The 22,424-nt window shown below is 40.2% G+C and overlaps 1 pseudogene; it reads right to left on the bottom strand.

Annotated features, from left to right (window-relative positions):
- Positions 1-22,424, bottom strand: LOC100978312 (zinc finger protein 655-like; annotated as a pseudogene).

Consider the following 22,424-nt stretch of genomic DNA (forward strand, 5'->3'; position numbering starts at 1 on the left):
TAGAATTTTAAATAACACTTGTCTTATTCACAAAATGTTATAAAGCTTAAGATGGAAAAATACAAAATGCTTTGACATTACCTAAAGAAGCATGAGCTCTTGTTAGGTATATGATGGTGGCCCTGAACTTGAGCCAACATCTATAATCCCTTTTATCAATCAAAAAGCCATGTTCTTTTATATGGCATGCAGACTATTAAAATATGAAAATGGGATAATGGATAAGCAACTAACACAAAGCCCCCACACTTCAAATACTGTCCTGGATTGATGAGGGAAGACTGGTTGGTGTGGGGGTGGGGGAGAATTCAAATATTTATCTGCAATCCTAATGGTTAAAATTTTACCAGGAACAGACCTGCCACTCTCTTGAAATACCGTCTCTGAGATTAACGTTAAGAACAGCATCATCTCTGTTGAAAGGCTACATTCCCTTATGATGCTGATTTTTTTTTGTATGTTTTTGTTTTGTTTTGTTTTGTTTTGAGATGGAGTCTTGGCCAGCTGGAGTGCAGTGGCGATCTCGGCTCACTGCAACCTCCGCCTGCCAGGATCAAGCGATTCTCCTGCCTCAGCCTCCTGAGTAGCTGACACTACAGGCACGTGCCACCACGCCTGGCTAATTTTTATATTTTTAACAGAGACAGGGTTTCACCATGTTGGCCAGAATGGTCTCCATCTCTTGACCTCGTGATCCACCCGCCTCAACCTCCCAAAGTGCTGGGATTACAGATGTTAGCCACCGCACCCAGCCTGTGTATGTTCTTTACGTTTACCCTACCAAAAGCAGGCCTGAGCATTTTGCTGGCCTTAGAGGTATATGAAAGAACTCTAAGCTTAGGCATGCAGAACAGGCACTGGATGTATGTAGTGAGCTTACCAGGAGTCTTGTTGGCTCCCTGATGTCCTTATCATCTCTCTTTGCAGGCTGTGGATGCACACAAGGCAACTAAAATCTTGGGCATCATTTGAAAATGTTTGGCTGCCTGCTACAAACTCAGAAGAGAGAACACTTACTTATATTCATACTTGTATTGGACTGGATATATTTTAAATCCAATTCTTTTTTAAAAAAGATGCCTCACTTTAGGAAATAAGACATCAGACCAGCAACATCAACTAGGTATGGAATACTTGCTGGTGAGACACTTAAAACTAGGAATCTTCTAAATCTTCTAAAGGTGCTTAAGAGCATGGAGAAATCAATAAACAGGCATCCAAGTGTTGTGGCTGTAAAGCAATAACATAGGGTCCCTAGTAAAGAGTAGGCCTAAGAGTTGGTTTTGGAGAGAACTTGGGCCAAGAACAGCAGAAAAAGCTAAATGAGCTACTTATGTTGATGTGTTTTAATACTGGTGCATTCGCAGTATCTTATGGAAGTTGTGAACACTAAGAACCAATTTCAAGAAAAATAAAAATGTTTATAGGGCATATTAAAATAAAAACAGCTTGAATTAGTTCTATAAATAAAATAGGCCTAGCACAGTGACTGATGCCTGTAACTCCAGCACTTTGGGAGGACAAGGTGAGAAGATCACTTGAGGCCAGGAGTTCGAGACCAGCCTGGGCAACAAAGTGAGACCCCATCTCTGTTCTTTTTAATATCAAAATTATTATAATAAAAATGAAAATAAATGTACCTACTTAGAACACATATTAAATAAAGGAATGCCATGAGAAAATGGCACTGCATTTACCAAGTCACCACTAGATTCTTGTGCAATGATAAAGTTAGGGACTATGTATTAACAATTTCATAAATAAATAATCAACAATTTTCTTTCCACTATTTTGATGTTGGGTAAAGCCTGACATGTGCTGTCAAGTTTTCCATTTGCATTACATCAAATTCTTGTCTACTATGGATATTCTGATACAAAAAAGACTAGTTAAACTCCTATTGAAAGATTTGCCATTCACTACACTCAAATAACTTCTCTTAGATATAGATTCTTTGATGTTGAATGAGCGTTGGGTTATGACTGAATCTCCTCGTGCACCTACACATTTATTACATTCATAATCTTTTTGCATGGCATGAATTTGATACTAAACAAGGTAGTTTCTTTGACTGATGGCTTTTTCACATTCATTGCAGTAATGGAATTTTATTCCCATATGAATTCTCCAAATGTGACTAAGGTATGAAATTATTAATAGCATGAAAATTGAATTATCTGATGCTGAGTAACGTTTGAGCTACGACTGAAGGCTTTACCACATGCAGTACGTACATGATTTCTCCCTGGTGTGAACTCTCGGATGTTGAATGAAGCCTGAATTTGACTAGACTAAATGTCTTCTCACCCTCGTTATATTCATGAGTTCTCTTTGGTATGAATGCTCTGATATTGAACCAGGTGTGCTCTCTGACTGGAGTTCTTTTTCCGTACATCACAATCAAAGACTTTCTGTCTGGTGAGGACACCTTGTTGCAGGATAAGTTCTGAGCTATGACTGAAACTGCCCTCATACTCGTTACATTTATATGATTTCTCTTTCCTATACATTATTTGATGGCGAATAAGGCATGAGGTTTGACTGAAAGCTTTTCCATATTCATTACATTCATGCAGTTTCATTCCTGTGTGAATTTTTTGATGCTGAATAAGATGTGAATTCAATCTGAAGTCTTTTCTACATTCATTACATGTATAGGGCTTCTCTCTGAAATGAATTCCTTGTTTAATATAGGCCAACCCATATTCATCATATTCATAGGATTTCTCTTCATGGTGGACCCTCTGATGTTCAAGCAGATATGAAGGATGGCAGAAGTCACGGCCAGATATAGTACACTTACAGGGCATCTCTTTGTGAATTTTCTGATGTTGAGTAAGGTGGACACTATGACTGAAGATTCTTTCACAACTGCTACATGTGTAAGCTTTGGCTCTGGTGTGAATTTTCTCGTGTTGAATTATGCCTGAGCTTGGACTACAGGATTTATCAGATGCTTCACATTTGTAAGGTTTTTCTCTAGTGTGTATTCTTTTATGTCGACTAAGACTTGAGCTCTGACTGAAACGCTTTTCACATTCTTTACATTTGTAGGGCTTCTCTCTAGTATGGATTCTCTGATGTCTAGTAAGGGCTGAGCTCTGATGGAAAACTTTCTCACATACATCACATTTATAGGATTCCTCAGTGTTAGGGATGCTGTCCCATTTATTAAGGAGGGAGAGATCCATTAAGCTTTCCTTACATTTACTACTCTGAAAATCCTGTGTTAGATTTATGTGTTCATGTTTACCAGAGGCTGAATTCTGGTTGAAGCTCATGTCGTTCTTATCATTATCATCAGTGTTCTGTATTCTAAGAACTTTCTGATCTGCATCAATAGTAGAGTCCAGACTGAAGCTTTTTTCAGGTTTATTACGTTCATTGTTCTTCTCACTGGTGAAGGCTTCTTTGCTGATTGTTATTTGCCTAAACTCTCCAGGTACAGGAATTTCCTTAGAATTTCCTGAAGCCTTTCTAATCTGTCCTCAGACTTATACACTTCTCTAGTCTCAGGAACTTAGGTAATATTGTGTTTGAGTCTTCCTACTATCACTTTGTATGAATGTACTTCTTCTGAAATTTTCTCCTTAGGAATCAACAGCTTGTTCTCTGGTCTCTCCATCTGATACAATATATAAATAGAAGATACAAATGTAACCTGTACCCTGTGCTTAGGAAAAGAAAACTCAGATGAGAAAACTGAACAATGTAATATCTACAAGGACAAGAAAAGTTTATTTACGCTGAAAAACAGGCACAAAATCTCAACAGCAGAAGGAAGGGCATGAACAGGAGCAGTGAGGTAAAACAGCGGACATCTTCAGCAAAGTAAGAAGACACCAGATAAGGAGATAATAGGGAAACAGTTGGAAAGAATTTTAGATAAGCAACTTGATTAGCGGTCCAGTACAACATGTGCACAGGTCCTAAACAAATGGAAAGGGTCAACCTAACTGAAGGAAAAAGAAAATAACTCTCCATGCTGGGACACACACAGAACTCTTCATTCTGAGTGCCAAAGCAGCTACAACTTGGCTTAAACAATTGAACTTTACTTCCCTACTAATTCCATCTGATTGATTCTGCCTTCCTCACCTGAGAAGTCATCTCTTAAGACTTCTCTAGTCTTAGTTTCCAGATCAAAGACCTGTAGATCCTGTTCCAGCTGGGAGAGCCCATCAGGCTTGGAAATTGGAAATCCTGATCATAGAGAAGGAAATGGGTGTGGCAATGTATCCCCAGATGCTACACCAGCCACTTTTTCTTTTAACTAATGATTAAGACAGAGAGAAGGTAAACTCTGAGAAGACGTTAATTAGGAAGGCCTGGAGAGTGAAAAGGGCAAAGATCTTTTACAAGGAGCTCAAATTTGGGCTCTAGAAAGATGTGTGTTAAGGGGCAAGTTGATGGCTTGGGAGCAGAAGGATTCATTTAAATATTATTCAGACAACAGAATGTGTGCATGGGTTTGTCTTCACAGAAGTTATCCTTATCACTCTCCATCTGTTACCTAAAGATCAATCTTTGGATTAAAGCTGGTCTACAAGCATCAAAATGGAGGTCATCAAAATATAATTCTGCTGGACTGGAGAAAGGTGAAACTCAAGCATCTGCTACATGGTTAGCTAACCTGTAGCAAAAGAATCAGTGAAAACTGAATAAATATTCTAAGAACCAATCTCAAGAAACAATTCGTTTCAGTGCACATAAGAAAACAAAGAATAATATGACACATTCTTACCCATTAGGAGGGTAGCATTTATTCAGTAAACATTTATGGAGTGCCTCCTTTACGCAAAGTATGCAGGGGATAAAGAGGGCAAGCAAGGTCCCTTCCCTTAAGGACTTCAAGGATCTCACAGTCTACACAGAGAGAGCTCTAAACAACTAACTACAATAAAATGTAGATAGAGGAAAGTGCAATCAAAGTGCATCTTCACATAAAACGGTCTTTCTATGGCTTGCATAATGGAATGCTTGGATCTAAATCTCTTTAAAAGCGAAAGCAATAGGCAGTCTGCTTCTGAGGAGACAGAATTTTAATACTATTAGCATCAAAGGGCAGTTTTTATATGTGTCCAGCCCAGAAAGCTTCTAATAGCACACATACAAGGTCTAGCTCAAGCTCCTCATCTCCAAAAACCTTTCTCTCCATTTACTGAATGTCTACAAAATTTATTAGTTGTTCCTCTTACCCTGACATGTCACATATCATGGTGTTTACATAGATTTGTTTTGTTTTTTGTTTTTTTGTGACAGAGTTTCTTCACTCTGCCATCCAGGTTGGAGTGCAGTGGCATGAGCTCAGCTCACTGCAAACTTTGCCTTCCGGGTTCAAGTGATTCCCCTGCCTCAGCTTCCTGAGTAGCTAGGATTACAGGAGTGCACCACCACACCCAGTTACTTTTTGTATTTTTAGTAGAGATGGGGTTTCAACATGCCTGAACTCCTGACCTCAGGTGATCCACCTGCCTCGACCTCCCAAACTGCTGGGATTACAGGCATGAGCCATAGCGCCCGGCCCTTTACATAGATTTTTTAAAGTAGTTTCAGGTATTATCATTCATACTTGATTTATAAACTCTTTGACAGAAGGGACCATGTATCTTGTATCTTGCACTTCTTTTGATTCATTTACTTAACAGCTACTTATTGAATGCCAACTCTGTGCCCAAGTGTCAATGTATTAACAGCTACCCAATTTTGTAAAAAGGGTATTGGGGCTGGAAAATATGAAGAACAGCTCCCCCGAAGATTCCATGTGACAGCCTATGAGCAAGGAGATCAGGACAGATAGAAAAAGGTATTTACACCCCCTGCGATATTGGGAGTAATATCATCCTCTCCCCCCTGGATATTTAATCCTTATAACCGCCTCTGAGATGTGTGCTAAAGAATTCACACTTGGCTGGGTGCAGTGGCTTATGCCTGTAATCCCAGCACTTTGAGAGGCCGAGGCGGGCAGATCACCTGAGGTCAGGAGTTTGAGACCAGCCTGGCCAACATGGCGAAACCCCATCTCTATTAAAATACAAAAATTAGCTGGGCATGGTGGTGCATGCCTGTAGTCCCAGCTACTCAGGAGGCTGAGGCAGGAGAATTGCTTGAACCTAGAGGTGGAGGTTGCAGTGAGTCAAGATCGCGCCACTGCACTCCAGCCTGGCGACAGAGTGAGACTTCGTCTCAGGAAAAAAGAAAAAAAAAGAGAAAGTATTCACACTTTACAGGTGATTAAATCAAAAGCAAACAGGCCCAAGTAATCTGTCCAAGCCCAAGAAGCTAGTAAATGGAGGAGTGAGAATTCGAACCCTGGCATTCAGAACCCAGAGCCAGAGCTCTCTGCCACATTGTCATACTGCCTTCCTCCTTATTACAGAGGTGCACATAGTAGCCATTTCATTAAAAATGTAATAAATGAATGTTCATTGCAGGGCTCTGATAGCTCCTCATTCCTTCCAAAGTAGCAAACCAGGCATAAATAAAAGATGAGATACATAACTTAGAAACGTTTACATAAATTTCTACATATTAGAAATTTAGCACACAAAATGGTACACATTATGCAAGAATACAAACAAAAAGATGTTAAACATTTGAGAATGGTTATGTATGGAGCATTGTAAATAAACAGGAATAGACAAAACAAGTGGTGAGACAACCTTGTCTTGTGCCGGTTTTCAAAGGGAATGCTTCCAGGTTTTGCCTTTTCAGTATGATATTGGCTGTGGGTTTGTCATAAATAGCTCTTATTATTTTGAGATACATTCCATCAGTACCTAGTTTACTGAGAGTTTTTAGCATGAAGGTGTGTTGAATTTTATCGAAGACCTTTTCTGCATCTATTGAGATAATCATGTGGTTTTTGTTGTTGGTTCTGTTTATGTGTTGAATTATGTTTATTGATTTGTGTATGTTGAACTAGCCTTGCATCCTAGTAATGAAGCCAACTTGATCGTGGTGGGTAAGTTTTTTGATGTGCTGCTGGATTCAGTTTGCCAGTATTTAATTGAGGATTTTCACATCAATGTTCATCAGGGATATTGGCCTGAAATTCTCTTTTTTTGTTGTATCTCTGCCAGGTTTTGGTATCAGGATCATGCTGGCCTCATAAAATGAGTTAGGGAGGAGTCCCTCTTTTTCTATTGTTTGGAATAGTTTCAGAAGGAATGGTACTGGCTCCTCTTTGTATCTCTGGTAGAGTTCGGCTGTGAATCTGTCTGGTCCTGGGCTTTTTTTTGTTGGTAGGCTATTAGTTACTGCCTCAATTTCAGAACTTGTTATTGGTCTATTCAGAGATTTGACTTCTTCCTGGTTTAGTCTGGAGAGGGTGTATATGTCCAGTAATTTATCCATTTCCTCTAGATTTTCTAGTTTATTTGCATAAAGGTGTTTATAGTATTCTCTGATGGTAGTTCGTATTTCTGTGGGATCAGTGGTGAGATCCCCTTTATTATTTTTATTGTGTCTATTTGATTCTTCTCTCTTTTCTTCTTTATTAGTCTGGCTAGTGGTCTATTTTGTTAATCTTTTCAAAAAATCAGCTCCTGGATTCACTGATTTTTTAAGGATTTTTCATGTCTCTATCTTCTTCAGTGCTGCTCTGATCTTAGTTATTTTTGGTCTTCTGCTAGCTTTTGAATTTGTTTGCTCTTTGCAAAAGAACAAAATTTGTTCTTTTAATTGTTATGCTAGGGTGTCGATTTTAGATCTTTCTCACTTTCTCCTATGGGCTTTTGGTGCTATAAATTTCCCTCAAAACACTGCTTTACCTGTGTCCCAGAGATTCTGGTACGTTGTGTCTTTGTTCTCATTGGTATCAAAGAACTTATTTATTTCCACCTTAATTTCGTTATTTATCCAGTAGTCATTCAGGAGCAGGTTGTTCAGTTTCCATGTAGTTGTGTGGTTTTGAGTGAGTTTCTTAATCCTGAGTTCTAATTTGAATGAACTGTGGTCTGAGAGACTGTTATGATCTCCATGATTTTGTACTTGCTGAGGCATTTTTTACTTCCAATTATGTGGTCAATTTCAGCATAAGTGCAATGTGGTACTGAGAAGAATGTATATTCTGTTGATTTGGGGTGGAGAGTTTTGTAGAGAACTTGCTTTGTGAATCTGGGTGCTCCTGTATTGGGTGCATATATATTTAGTATAGTTAGCTCTTCTTGTTGCATTGATCCCTTTACCATTATGTAATGCCCTTCTTTATCTTTTTTGATCTTTGTTGGTTTAAAGTCTGTTTTATCAGAGACTAGGATGGCAACCCCTGCCTTTTTCTCTTCCATTTGCTTGGTAAATATTCCTCCATCCCTTTATTTTCAGCCCATGTGTGTCCTTGCATGTGATATGGGTCTCCTGAATACAGCACACTGATGAGTCTTGACTCGTTATCCAATTTTCCAGTCTGTGTCTTTTAATTGGGGCATTTAGTCCATTTACATTTAAGGTTAACACTGTTATGTGTGAATTTGATCCTGTCATTATGATGCTAGCTGGTTATACTGCCCATTAGTTGATGCAGTTTCTTCATAGTGTCAGTGGTCCTTACAATTTGGTATGTTTTTGCAGTGGCTGGTACCGGTTTTTCTTTTCCATGTTTACTGTTTCCTTCAGGAGCTCTTGTAAGGCAGGCCTGGTGGTGATAAAACCTCTCAGCATTTGCTTGTTTGTAAAGTATTTCATTTCTCCTTCACTTATGAAGCTTAGTTTGGCTGGATATGCAGTTCTGGGTTGAAAATTGTTTTCTTTAAGAATGTCGAATATTGGCCCCCACTCTCTTCTGGCTTGTAGGGTTTCTGCAGAGAGATCTGCTGTTAGTCTGATGGGCTTCCCTTTGTGGGTAACCCAACCTTTCTCTCTGGCTGCCCTTAACATTTTTTCCTTCACTTTAACCTTGATGAATCTGAGGATTATGTGTCTTGGGGTTGCTCTTCTCAAGGAGTATCTTTGTGGTATCCTCTGTATTTCCTGAACTTGAACGTTGGCCTGTCTTGCTAGGTTGGGGAAGTTCTCCTGGATGATATCCTGAAGAGTGTTTTCCAACTTGGTTCCATTCTCCCCATCACTTTCAAGTACACCAATCAAATGTAGGTTTGGTCTTTTCACATAGTCCCATATTTCTTGGATGCTTCATTCATTCCTTTTCATTTTTTTTCTTTCTAATTTTGTCTTCATGCTTTATTTCATTAAGTTGATCTTCAATCTCTGATACTTTTCTTCTGTTTGATTGATTCAGCTATTCATACTTGTTTATGCTTCACGAAGTTCTCATGCTGTGTTTTTCAGCTCCATCAGGTCATTTATGTTCTTCTCCAAACTGGTTATTCTAGTTAGCAATTCTTCTAACATTTTTTCAAGGTTCTTAGCTTCCTTGCATTGGGTTAGAACTTGCCCCTTTAGCTCAGAGGAGTTTCTTATTACCCACCTTCTGAAGTCTCCTTCTGTCAATTCGTCAAACTCATTCTCCATCCAGTTTACTTCCCTTGCTGGCAAGGAGTTGTGATCCTTTAGAGGAGAAGAGGCATTCTGGTTTTTGGAATATTCAGCTTTTTACCCTGGTTTTTCCTCATCTTCATGGATTTATCTACTGTTGGTCTTTGATGCTAGTGACCTTCAGATGGGGTTTTTGTGTGCAAGTTCTTGTTGATGTTGATGCTATTCCTTTCTGTTAGTTTTCCTTCTAACAGCCGGGCCCCTCTGCTGCAGGTCTGCTAGAGTTTGCTGGAAGTCCCCTCCAGACACAGTTTGCCTGGGTATCATCAGCGGAGGCTGCAGAACAGCAAATATTGCTGCCTGTTCCTTCCTCTGGAAGCTTCATCCCAGAGGGGCACCCGCCAGATGTCAGCTGGAGCTCTCTTGTATGAGGTGTCTGTCGACTCCTGCAGGGAGATGTCTCCCAGTTGGGAGGCATGGGGGTCGGAGACCTACTTGAGGAGGCATTCTGTCCCTCAGCAGAGTTTGAGCACTTTGCTGGGGGATACGCTGTTCTCTTCAGAGCCAAAAGGCAGGAATGTTTAAGTCTGCTGAAGCTGCGCCCACAGCTGCACCTTCCCCAGGTGCTCTGTCCCAGGGAGATGGGAGTTTTATCTATAAGCCTTTGACTGGGGCTGCTGCCTTTCTTTCAGGAGCCCTGCCCAGAAAGGAGGAATCTAGAGAGGTATTCTGACTACAGCAGCTTTGCTGAGCTGCAGTGGGCTCCACCCAGTTTGAACTTCACAGCAGTTTTGTTTACACTGTGAGAGGAAAATCACCTACTCAAGCCTCAGTAATGGCAGACACCCCTTCCTCCACCAAGCTGGAGCATCCCAGGTCAACTGTAGACTGCTGTGCTGGCAGTGAGAATTTCAAGCCAGTGGGTCTTAGCTTGCTGGGCTCCATGGGGGTGGGGTCCACTGAGCTAGACCACTTGGCTCCCTGGCTTCAGCCCTTTTTCCAGGGAAGTGAATGGTTCGGTCTCGCTGGTGTTCCAGGCCCCACTGGGGTATGAAAAAAACTCCTGCAGCTACCTTGGTGTCTGCCCAAAGGGCCGCCCAGTTTTGTGCTTGAAACCCAGGGCCCTTGTGGTGTAGGCAGGCACCTGAGGGAATCTCCTGGTCTGCAGGTTGCGAAGACAGTGAAAAAAGTGTAGTATCTGCGCCTGAATGCACTGTTCCACATGGCATAGTCCCTCATGGCTTCCCTTGGCTAGGGGAGGGAGTTCCTGGACCCCTTGCACTTCCCAGGTGAGGTGATGGCCCACCCTGCTTCTGCTTACCCTCCATGGGCTGCACCCACTGTCTAACCAGTCTCAGTGAGATGAGCTGTGTACCTCAGTTGGAAACGCAGAAATCACCTGCCAACTGCATTGATCTCGCTTGGAGCTGCAGATCGCAGCTGTTCCTATTTGGCCATCTTGCCAGCCCCCTCATTCCTTTTCAAGACTAAATGATATTTCATTGTATGTAGATGCTAATTTTGTTTATCCATGTATCTATTGATAGGCACATGCTAATTTTTGATGATTACGAATAATACTACTATGAACATTTATGTGTAAGTTTTGTGTGAATGCATATTTTTGTTTCTCTTGGCTACATACCTAGGAAAATAATTTCTGGGTCATGTGGGAACTCTACATTTAACTTTTTGATGAGTTTAAGCATCTTCCTGCTTTAAAGCTCCCTGGAAGGACAAGGACCTGGCTCTCTGACTCCCCAGGCTGTCTCTTGAAAGGGCCACACTCCAGGTCAGGTTTTTGAGAAGTTACTTTAATGTTTTGTGAAAAGAGAGGTGTCTTCACTTCAACTTTTTAATGAAAAGATTCGTCATAATGATTATTATCTCCCTTTCATCATACCTCTCTCCCTAGCTCTATATACTTTGAGAATGACATTATTCACCTTTTTAAGTAAATAGGTCCCATAGCACAGTTATGAGCACATGCTATAGAGGCAGCCTTCCTGGCTTACATGCTGCCTTCCCTACTTACCAGCTATATAATTTTGGCCATGTTACTTAACAGTTTCTCATGTATAAAAATGATATGATGACAATATGATATTACTTTCTTAGGGTTATTGTGGAAATTCAATTAATTAATATCTGTGAAGTCCATAGAATGGTACCTGGCATAGTCTAAGTATTCTATAAATGTTCATTTTTATTATCCCACTACCAACATTCCACAATGTTTGTCATACAGATGGTGCTCCACGAATATTTGCTGAATGAGATACATGATAAGAGGGCTTAGCTAGAGCAAGACTCATCACATGTAAAGTATTAATAGAATGAACCAGTCCTTCCCATTTGTTCCTAGGGAAACTAATCACTCCTTCCTGGTTGCACCTACAGCACTTAGAACATCCAATAGAGCTGACATCTGGGCCTTGGAATATTGTGGCTGTGCTCAGATCTGTGGCTCACAAACAGCTCCAAGCTCTTCTTCACCTTTTTATAACTGACACCCAGCAGAGGAGCCAAGCACTAAGCAGGTTTGCAAATATTCAATGCAACACCTTATTGGTACTTGATTGGCAATAAGACCATTCTTAAATAAAATCTATATGTATATTAGCCAGAAGCCAAGACCACCAAGTTTTATGTACAGTTTTATAATTAGCTAGTAGTATGACATTTGACCATATAGCTACCCTCTTTTGTGTTTTCCTAAGGTATAATATTGGCCCAGATGAAAATGGGATTTGTTTGGTTCAAAAATCGTCAAAAATCAGCTATTTCATATGATTCAAGCTGATACTTCCAGCCCTCAAGTTCTATGCCCTAAGCAAGTAGTTCTCAAAAGACTCCTTTAGTCGAGGAAGAAAAAATACTCCTTATGACAAACTCGTACAACATAACGTACACCCAAGCATGAGTGTACTTAATAAGCATAGGTGACTTTGAAGCACAGCACTAAACGAAGGGAAATAAGTATTTATTAACAGTCAGGACCACAATCCCATTTAAATTTCAAACAACTTTCAGAAATAGGTATCTCTCCACATTACAAATCAAAGAAACAGATGCCAAATGAATCACTTGTAAATGATACAGAAGTATTAAGTGTGGATCCAGGACTCCCACCTACCCCCAAGTCTATCTGAATATAGAGCCTATGTTTTCCCCACCACGACCCTCTGCTTTCGCTGAGGAAGACTAACCTACACAGAATGGCCCTGGAAAGAATGACTAAAGGATAAGCAGCCAAAACCAGAATGGAAAATAATTCGTATACTCTAATTTTACTACAGGATGCAACTGCAATTTTATTGCAGTTGTACCATTTATTATGAAATATCTCTTCTTGATTTCCTCCTCAAACCTGACATTGAAGTCTCGATGGTAACATTAAAAAATCTCTTAGCTATATCCTTAAGGGTTCAGAATAAAATCTTCCTGTACATGATAAGAGGCAGCATAGGTCAAGAGCCTACTCTGATTTCTGCTTCTTGGTGATCATACAACTTTATACAAGTTACTTGGCCTCCTCTTGCCTCAGCTTCTCACTTCTGGAAAAATTAAGAAAATATCAGTAACTATTATGGAATTTTAAAACACACCTTCCTTTTCTTACAGAAAAAAAAAGAGGAGCTAAAAAATTATATTTCTGGGGTTTTTTGTTTGTTTGTTTTTTGTCCATTCTTGGTTAAAAAGGAATCAGCTAAGGAAACTTGAAGGCAAAAGAGTGATGTAGAAACTACAGATACTTTATTGATAAACAGTTGATGTAAATATCTTATTTTGAGTAGGTGATGAAATGGAAATGGTACTAAAACTTGATTAAGTAAAGGCAAAACTGGCCAGGCATGGTGGCTCATGCCTGTAATCTAAGCCCTTTGAGAGGCCAAGGTGGGTAGATCATCTGAGCCCGGGAGTTCCAGACCAGCCTGGGCTACATGGCAAAACCCTATCTATACAAAAAATACAAAAATTAGCCAGGTATGGTGGTGTGCACCTGTGGTCCCAGCTACTTGGGAGGCTGAAGTGGGAAGATTGTGTGAGCTGAGAAGTCGAGGCTGCAGTGAGCTGAGATTGCACCATTGCACTCCAGCATGGGTGACAGAGTGAGACCCTGTCTCAAAAACAACAACAACCACCACCAAACAAACCTAATATGATATGAATAAATTTAACTCTGTAACTCCTCTGTATAAGTCATGGCAGTTTTCCTCTTGTGTGATTTCCTTCTTTTCACTATTAAAAAAATGAGGACTCTTCTGTTGTCGAACTTTGCTAAATCATATTAATAAAATGTATGCCAGTTAAGGTGTGATTTTTTCTTTTTCTCTTCTTTCGGTTCTCCAAAACGCCATCACAAGAGAGAACAATTTTGTTTTTTTTTTGAGATAACAACTAAGATTAATGTGGTCCCTTTTATATAAGCTAATAAGACAAATTGTTTTTAATTTTTAAACAAAATTATTATTTTTTAGAGACATGGTCTCACTCTGTCACCCAGGCTGGAGTGCAATGACAGTATTACTGCTCACTGCAGCCTTGACTTCCCAGGCTCAAGGGATCCTCCTGCCTCAGCCTCCTGAGTAGCTGGGACTACAGGTGCACAACACCACACCTGGCTAATTTTTTATTTTTTGTAGAGACAGGGTCTCATCATGTTACCCAGGCTGGTCTGGAACTCCTGGGCTCAAGTGATCTGCCCACCTCAGCCTCCCAAAGTGCTGGGATTACAGGTGTGGACCACTGTGCCCGGCCTATAATATTTTAAATTGTAAAATTAAAACATTAATAAGTGTCTAAACCTGAATCTAACGTGTGGCTTTATGTCCTGATAACTCCACATGATGTTACGATGATTAAAGGAGTAAATTCATGAAAAACACTTAGGACAGTGTCTGGCACAAGCTAAGTGTTCAGGAAATTATTATTATTAGTGTTGCATCTTAATGGTCTCAAGCTATTATTTTTCACCCATCATATTTAGTGTAAAATAGAATTTGGCCCTGGGAATCAATGACCACATACATGGTATAACTAATCTCAAATATTTAAATTGACTAAGATATCTATGTTTCATTAAGGTAATCTTGGCCCATAGAGTCTAACTAGATCAATGGTTTACAATCATTAAAAGAAAAAAAAATGAAGCACATAATGCAAAAGCATTTCACGGGACTCCATGTGATATAAATTATATAAATTGTTATTTTGATTTATCCCCTAGCTGAAAAAAATACATAAAGATTAAAAGCTACCATAAATCCTCTAATGCTTTGAAATTAATTTGTATTTTGTTTTTGACAACGTATATTTGAAAATTTATATTTGAGCCATATTCATTCACACGGCAGTTAAGCTTGTAGAATATACAGATTCACTGGCGTTTTAATAGCTTAATGAGCTCCTGGGAAGCCATGGCTAGCCATTAGGAATGATGAGTTAGAAAGGTCAGCAAAACCTTTTCTGCAAAGGGCCAGAGAGTAAATATATTAGGCTCTGCTGGCCATGTATGTCTCTGTTGAAACAACTCAACTTTGCCATTGTAGCAGTGGGCAACATGTAAACAAATGGGTGTAGCTGTGTTCCAATAAGACTTCGCTTTCAAAAGCCTCAGCCCACACTGAAGGTGGGGAGGTTATGCAAAGGTGTAAATGCCAGGCAGCGGGCATCACTGGGAGTCCTCGCAGAGGCTGCTGGCCACATAACCCAATGCTCACGATCCCCAAAGTGTATTTGGAGGAACATGAATTGTTGATGAGTTTGGGAATTTTTTTGAAGCTGCATTTTATATTTAAACTATATTTTTAAAATTTCACACAGGAGCTTCAATCAAGCTGTGTAATAAGTATATGGGAGTCATTTATATTATTCTCTATAATTTATTTGTTTGTAATATATCAAAACAAAAATGCCTTAAAAATATACAGTAAAAGAATCAAACACATTCCTAGAGTTGTTTTTATGAAACAATCTGTTTATATAGTGCTGGTTTATGTTTTATATCTTGTCATAATTTTAACATATGTTTAAGTATGAATGTTTATATAATAGTAAGTTTCTCTCATAGACCATCTCTCTTCTGCTTACCACATTTCCTTTAACACCGTAATTACAACGACTCTGAGATTCTACCTGAAAAATTAGCAGGATGCCCCCACATTCTAGCTTTTCTCTCCACAAATATTGAGGAAAGTCTCAGCTTTGTTTACACATGTCCTTGAGTCAGACCTCATTGCCACCTACTGATGTGATATAATTTGGGTGTGTGTCTCCTCCAACTCTCATGTTCAAATGTGACCTCCAATGTTGCAGATGAGCCTAGTGAGAGGTGTTTGGGTCACGGGGGCAAATCTTTCATCAATGGCTTGGTGCCATCCCAGTGGTAATGAGTGAGCTCTCATTCTGGCAGTTCACACGAGAGCTAGGTTATTTAAAGGAGGCTGGGACCTCCTCCTCCCTCTCTTGCTACCTCTCTCCTGCCATATGATATGTCCACTTCCCCTTTGCCTTCCACTATGAATGGAAGCTTCCTGAGGCCCTCCCGAAGCAGATGCTGTTATCATGCTTCTTATACAGAACTATGAGCCAAATAAACCTCTTTATAAATTACCCAGCCTCAGGCATTCCTTTATAGCAATGCAAGGTAGACTAACACATGATGCTCATTTTTTTTTTAAAGCCTGCAAACAGTAAGAAGATTCCCGTCTCTTTCTCAGTGGATGTAAAGCAGTGATTCTGCATAAATGTATCAACCCTACAGCTCAACTCCTTCTGGAGTGGACTTCCCCTAGACCTGGAGAGCGAGTCCTGCCTAGCGTACACGGCCTGAAGTTCGAGATCTCTTCCAATTCAGGTAATATTCCGCTTTCTGTATGCCTGATCTCTACATATATCTGACATTGATTTTTAACTCAAATGAGGAAACAGGAAATTATTAATTACAATCTCCTAAAACTCCAACAGGTGTTATAAAACTTCTGCATATAAACAGACAGACAGCAAAAATGTACACAGGCATAAAAGGTAAACTTGAGTGAGAAAAAGGAGCTGAAAAATGAAAGCCTCGCTTTGAAACAAAACAGCACTGAAGAGTCTACAAAGAGAGAGTGACAGGAGAGAGACTGATGTGGGAGAGCAGAATGGGGATCAGATTATAATGAGTATCTCTCCCACACTAAGGAATTTGCAGCTTTTTTTGATAGGCAATAAAGAGTCACATATAACAGCTGTATTTAAATTGTTCCTAGGTGATGGAGCTGCAGGTCATTCTTTTCTCCTTCCTTTTTGTATTTTACTTTTTCTTTTTTTGAGACAGAGTCTCACTCTGTCACCCAGGCTGGAGTGCAGTGGCGTGATCTCAGCTCACTGCAACCTCCACCTCCTGGGTTCAAGCAATTCTCCTGCCTCAGCCTCCTGAGTAGCTGGGATTATAGGCGCACACCACCACTTCCAGCTAATTTTTGTATTTTAGTAGAGACGGGGTTTCACCATTTTGGCCAGGCTGGTCTCGAACTCCTGACCTTGTGATCCGCCCACCTTGACCTCCCAAAGTGCTGGGATTACAGGTGCGAGCCACTGCGCCCGGCCTTAATTTTTCTTTATTGGAAAAGAAAGAAAATCTATATTTTTAAGGCCACCAGCCAGAGCACTTAGAGAAGAAGGAGGACATATATTGCTTTTGCTGTTTCCTGTTAGCCTGACATTTGCAACTACATTGACTCTGCTGGGGTCACTTTCTCTAATTTGTGGATTTTTTTTTTTCTTTCTCAACTGCCTGGAGGATATGTATGGGTCCATGACTCGGTCACCACATAAGATTGTGAAGATTATACCTGTCAAGGGTGCCCAGTCAAGGAAGAAGAGTGGCTGAATTCAGCCTGTGCTCTGCCTGAAAGCCCTATGCTCTGTGTGGGCCTCAGTCCACCTAGAGGAAGGGGTACCTTTTAAAAGTACACACAAAGGCACATCATGGGCTGGCAGCAGCCCTGCCTGACCCCAGGTGAGCTAGCAGTGCCAGATGCCTCCAGAATAGACTGGAAGGCCTTCTGTCCCTCTATTATGTCAAAACTGCAACTGGAACTACTTTGTCCAAGGAAAGGAGAGAGAAACCATAGGAAAAGGCCATAGGAGAATGGTGTCTGGAAAAAAAAACTGCAAAGAATATAAGAGTTATGAATGAAGCAGATGCAATGAAACAACAGGTTTAATTTCAGGCTTATTTTAGCGAATGGAATAGAATCCCCATTGAGTAAACACGAATACAAAGGGTTTATTGAGAAGATACAGAGGAATTGCACAGAGCCAAAAGCCCAGCCTGGCTTCACAAGACTTGGAAAACTAGAGTGAGGTTCAAGGAGGTTTTCCCCGTTCATTTCTCCGGAGTCACACAGCCTCTCCTCTCCTCACCTCTGTACTGTCTGCTCTACTCTTCAGTCTCTCTCTAAAGACAAGTTTTTCTTACTCGTTAGAAAGCTCACGGCAAAAAATGGCTCCTCGATCTCAACTTTATGGGACCATTCTCTTCATGCATTCACTGTTCTCTGACCACAATGTCTATAGATTTGGATCAAATTTCCAAGAGATGAGAGAGCAAATTCCTATTTTACTCACTTGCAGATTCAAAATTAACACAGATATGATTTGTAAAGACAGTATTTCACCAGTCTTGACCAGGACAGTAGATTTCTATATTGAGTTCTACAGATCAGCCCATAGCTGTGTTGAAGTCAAATAAAATATAAAGACTAATCTCTAAATTTAAAACATTTTATTTGGGAAGCAAAGATTGGATTCAGCACATACCCACAGACTGGCTGGCCTTTAGTATGTCCGAAGAAAAAAGAGAAGGTTGGAGGCTTTTATAAAAAGGGCAAATGTTACATATTATTTTGAAAGTAATTTCATGGGCACTAGTAAGGTTTTGTATAGCTGGCAAGCACTGGTTGGTGAACGATGGTGGTGGCTGAAACTAGTTGTAGAGTTACAGCAGGCTGTTTCTGTAGCTATTATATTAAAACTGGTTCACGTTAAAACAGGCAGTTTCGGCAGCCAGGTTTGCAGAGAATTACATTCTTGGAGCAATATGATATGCCCTGAGTGCATTTTCCCCCTGGTTCCTCAACTCTGATTTAGTTGAGTATAACAAGAATGACCCAATTTGTGTGATCAACTTTCACAGCTGGTTCCCAATCATTGAGTCACAAAGTAAGAAATAATCAAGACAAGATATAAGCAATTTTAGGAAAATTCCCCCACAATGTGATGAATTTATTGATGATCATCAACAGTGAAATAACCATGCTTAAAACTCCCTGTTCTATATAAATTATTGAACTGACAGACACAGGCATGTGACTTATCAAAGAAAAAAATAAGTATGCTTTTTAGATAGAATGCCTGGGGAATTAATGAGTTCAAAACTTAGGGAGATGCATTATTCTCTCTTGTTAAACAAAATGAGACCATATTTATGGGTTAATATTTGGCAAAGGTGTACAACTACCATCAGAGATGGCTTTGAACGGTCATGGAGTCTGAATGCTTTATTTAGCAAAAATTGTACAAGAACCCTATTAGAATACTAAGGCTACAAAATTCAGAGCAGGTAACCTTGATTTACACGTGTAGGAAAAATAAGTCTTTCAAATGTCAGAGTCTGGAGTTTTCTGCAATTAAGTCATAAATTTTGCTATTTTTACAGGTCAACAAGAAAACTCAATTCTTCTTCAGGAAGTTAAGTGACTTAAAGATTACATAAGAGCTAAGAAGACAAGCCAGCTAAGCATGTTCAAGACCGGGCTTTTTGAAACTGCACTAATTGATCATAACGGTGTGAGTTTCAAGCCCCTTCATAGCTTTCCTATAGCTCACTCTGTGCCTCTCCCAAATGACAAAAACAAGGCAAACCCATAGAGTATGAGTTTACATCATATGCAAAAAACACAAGTCCAGAGTATAGAAAATGGAAGAAGAAAAATGAAATCAATGAACTTTAATATCGTTAAAGTTAACACTATATCCATGGAACTTTGATCTGGCATAGTTTTTTGCCACATTTTATTTAAAAGATTTCAATTTATGCATCCTTTTCCACATCTAGGTTATGGATTCTGACAGATATAAGATTGTCTCTTATTTAATCTCTGTATCCTTAGCAACTAGTGATACACCTAGCACAGAAAAAGCACTCAACACATTTGATGAATGAATGTGATTGTTCTGTTGACAAAAGGATAATAATCTCTTGACTAGAAAAAAAATCATTCTAAAAATCATCACGTCAGGGACTAAAAGAATTTGGGAGTCTATTTACTGTTGTTCCTCTTTGTTTAAACACAGCAGGCCCTCCCAAGTATCCTATTGCATCTGGCCCACAAGATCTAGTTGCAGAGATAAATGATTCAAGAAAATTTCCCTGGCTTACTCCCCATTTATACCAGATCCACTACTTTTGCTTCCATCCTCCATTTCTCTGAATTCAGGGCCCAGTACCTCTGACTTTGATCAATGCTTTGGGCTCCTTCAGGTTTGGTGACAGATAGAAGTTCCCCTCTGGTTCATGAAACCTCTGCCTCCCACATGACTCTTGTCCTAGCTTGCTTCACGATGATTATGATTGTATTAGGCTCCATAAATACCATCATGATAATCAAATCAACCCTCTTAGAGGGCTAACTGATAATGGCAATGAATACACCAAGAATTCAATGGAGACACCTGTCTGTCATTACTTGGGTAAACGATACTCATTAGTGGTTCTCTGCCTTGGCTGTTCATGGGAAATACCTGGGGAAATCTAGAAATATTGATGCTTACCCCCATAGATTTTAACAGGATTGGCTTGGGGGAGGCCTGGCATTAGAACTTTTTAAAAACTTTCAGCGGATTCTTACATAAAGTTTTCAAATCACTGCTTTAGGCTGAAAACCTAACTGGTGCAATTTTTTCCATATTGCAGAGAATAGACATTACAAAATGAAAATGAAAAAATTTCCTAGCTTTGTGTTCTAGTTTCTTGTCTGTGTATACCATAACATTTATCTAAGTATTGCTAGGTGAATGTAGGTTGGCTGAGATGACATGTTAAAAATTTCCCTGGCGTAAAATGAGGTATATTGAGTGGATAGGTTTGAGACGTGTTAAAACCAAAAAATCCAAAATGTTAATGCCATAAGGATTGATTCTTCTCTCTAAAGTGAGAACCAGGGGAGAATGTTCTCTTCCACTTCCTATCTTAACTGAGGGCTGAAAGCTGTCCATCCCCACTCCCACCCCACAGGATCAACAAGAACTGGCATTCTCTGACTGTCCCCTCCCACTTGCAGGTCATTTGCCCAGGCATTGGCTATTTCGAGAGCTGTCTGTCTGGAGACATAGGGAACTTAGCTGTTAATGGAGGGACAAATGGCAGCCCTGGGAGCTGACTCATGCCTAAAACATGCAGAGGGAGCCCAAGGGAATGCAGGCTTCCTTTCTCTTCCTTTCTATTTGTCTTTAAACAGCTGATGGGGAAGCTCCCTTGCTACAGGCAACTGAGAAATAGTGCTGACTCAGCTTCTGTTCCAAGGCGCAAGAGATAAGGGCATAGCACAGCCCTGGGTGCTGGCATCTTCAATTTTAACTCCTGTTTGCCATTTGTCCCTCTCTCTAGAACATAAGTGTCTGCTTATATGTTGTGCCAAAAGTAAAGCTTCAATTTCTAGAAGAAAAGGAGAGTTTATTACATTTAACAAAAATGGCAAACAATACTGTAAAAATTGCATACCATGTACAGTTTAAATAAACTACATATAGTATATTTGGCTTCTTTCATTAGGCCTCATTATTATGGTTGTCTTCGATTTCTCCATTGATAGTGATCCTCCCCTTGGATAGTCCTGGTTTGAGGCCAGGGCAGAGCTGGGAGGAGAGTGATCACTAACTGTTCACAGCTTGCACCATCCCTAACATGAGATTCCAAACGAATTTTGCCACAGCTCAATTTTTACAGACCCTTCAGGCTGTAGCAGTGTCATTTAAGACACCTGGCTCTTCTCCAGAGACACATTTGAACAGGCATTGCAATCACCTTGCTGGCAGAAGAAAGAGGAGATAGAACAGTCCATTAGTGGCTAGAGCTGCAACTTGAACAGAGTCAGAGACAGGCAAAAAGAAGCAGGTAGCCCACGGGCAGGCAGCAAAAGCTGACATTCTCTGTGGACAGGGCTATGTCACAGGAGAGCTCACAGCAGGGCTTGTGTGGATTAAGATGAGGGTTAGAGATAAACAGCAGACTCCTCAGTATCTTGAACAGCAGGCCCCAGCTTGCCTTGTATGTGGAGATAGCAATGAATGGGTCTCCTTGGCAACGGAGGCATGCATGCTCAGCAGGACTACCCGGCAGGCATCTGCAAGCCTGCGATGAGTGTTGGTGTCCCTGCCCTCTTCTTGTTAATGTTCATGTCATCTAAGTATACCGCCCTTTTACTCCTCTTCACTGCTGTCATCTACTGCCTTCAGATCACTGTCCATCATTGCGTAGAAATCTTCTCCACCACAAATCCTGAGAGATTTCAACCTCTATTTAGATAGCCACTGAGCAATATTGCTTTGTAATTCCTGAATCTCCTTTGCTTCATTGCATTTCAGCCTCCTAATCCAAGGAGCTGATCTTGGATCTTAATATCCTCCAAATGCCCCAATTCAGAAATCCTAACTCCAGTTGTCCGGTCTCAGATTATCCCCTATCCTTTCTGCTGTCTCTACCTTCAAACCATCTGTTCACAGAGACTGCTAATTCCTTGACTTGTTCTTTCTTTAAGGTCTAACAGGATCCTCTTAGCCTCTCTTCTTCCATTACACTGCCCAGACCCCTTCATTCTAAATTACTACCTCACCAGAAAGATCAAAACCTATGATCAATTTTACAACCTACCTTTTCTGATTCTAAACTCTGGTGTTGCTGCTGCAAGTGCACACTGGCACAAAGTTACTATACAATTCAT

The sequence above is a fragment of the Pan paniscus genome, chromosome 6, assembly GCF_029289425.2.
Source record: "Pan paniscus chromosome 6, NHGRI_mPanPan1-v2.0_pri, whole genome shotgun sequence".
NCBI lineage: Eukaryota > Metazoa > Chordata > Mammalia > Primates > Hominidae > Pan > Pan paniscus.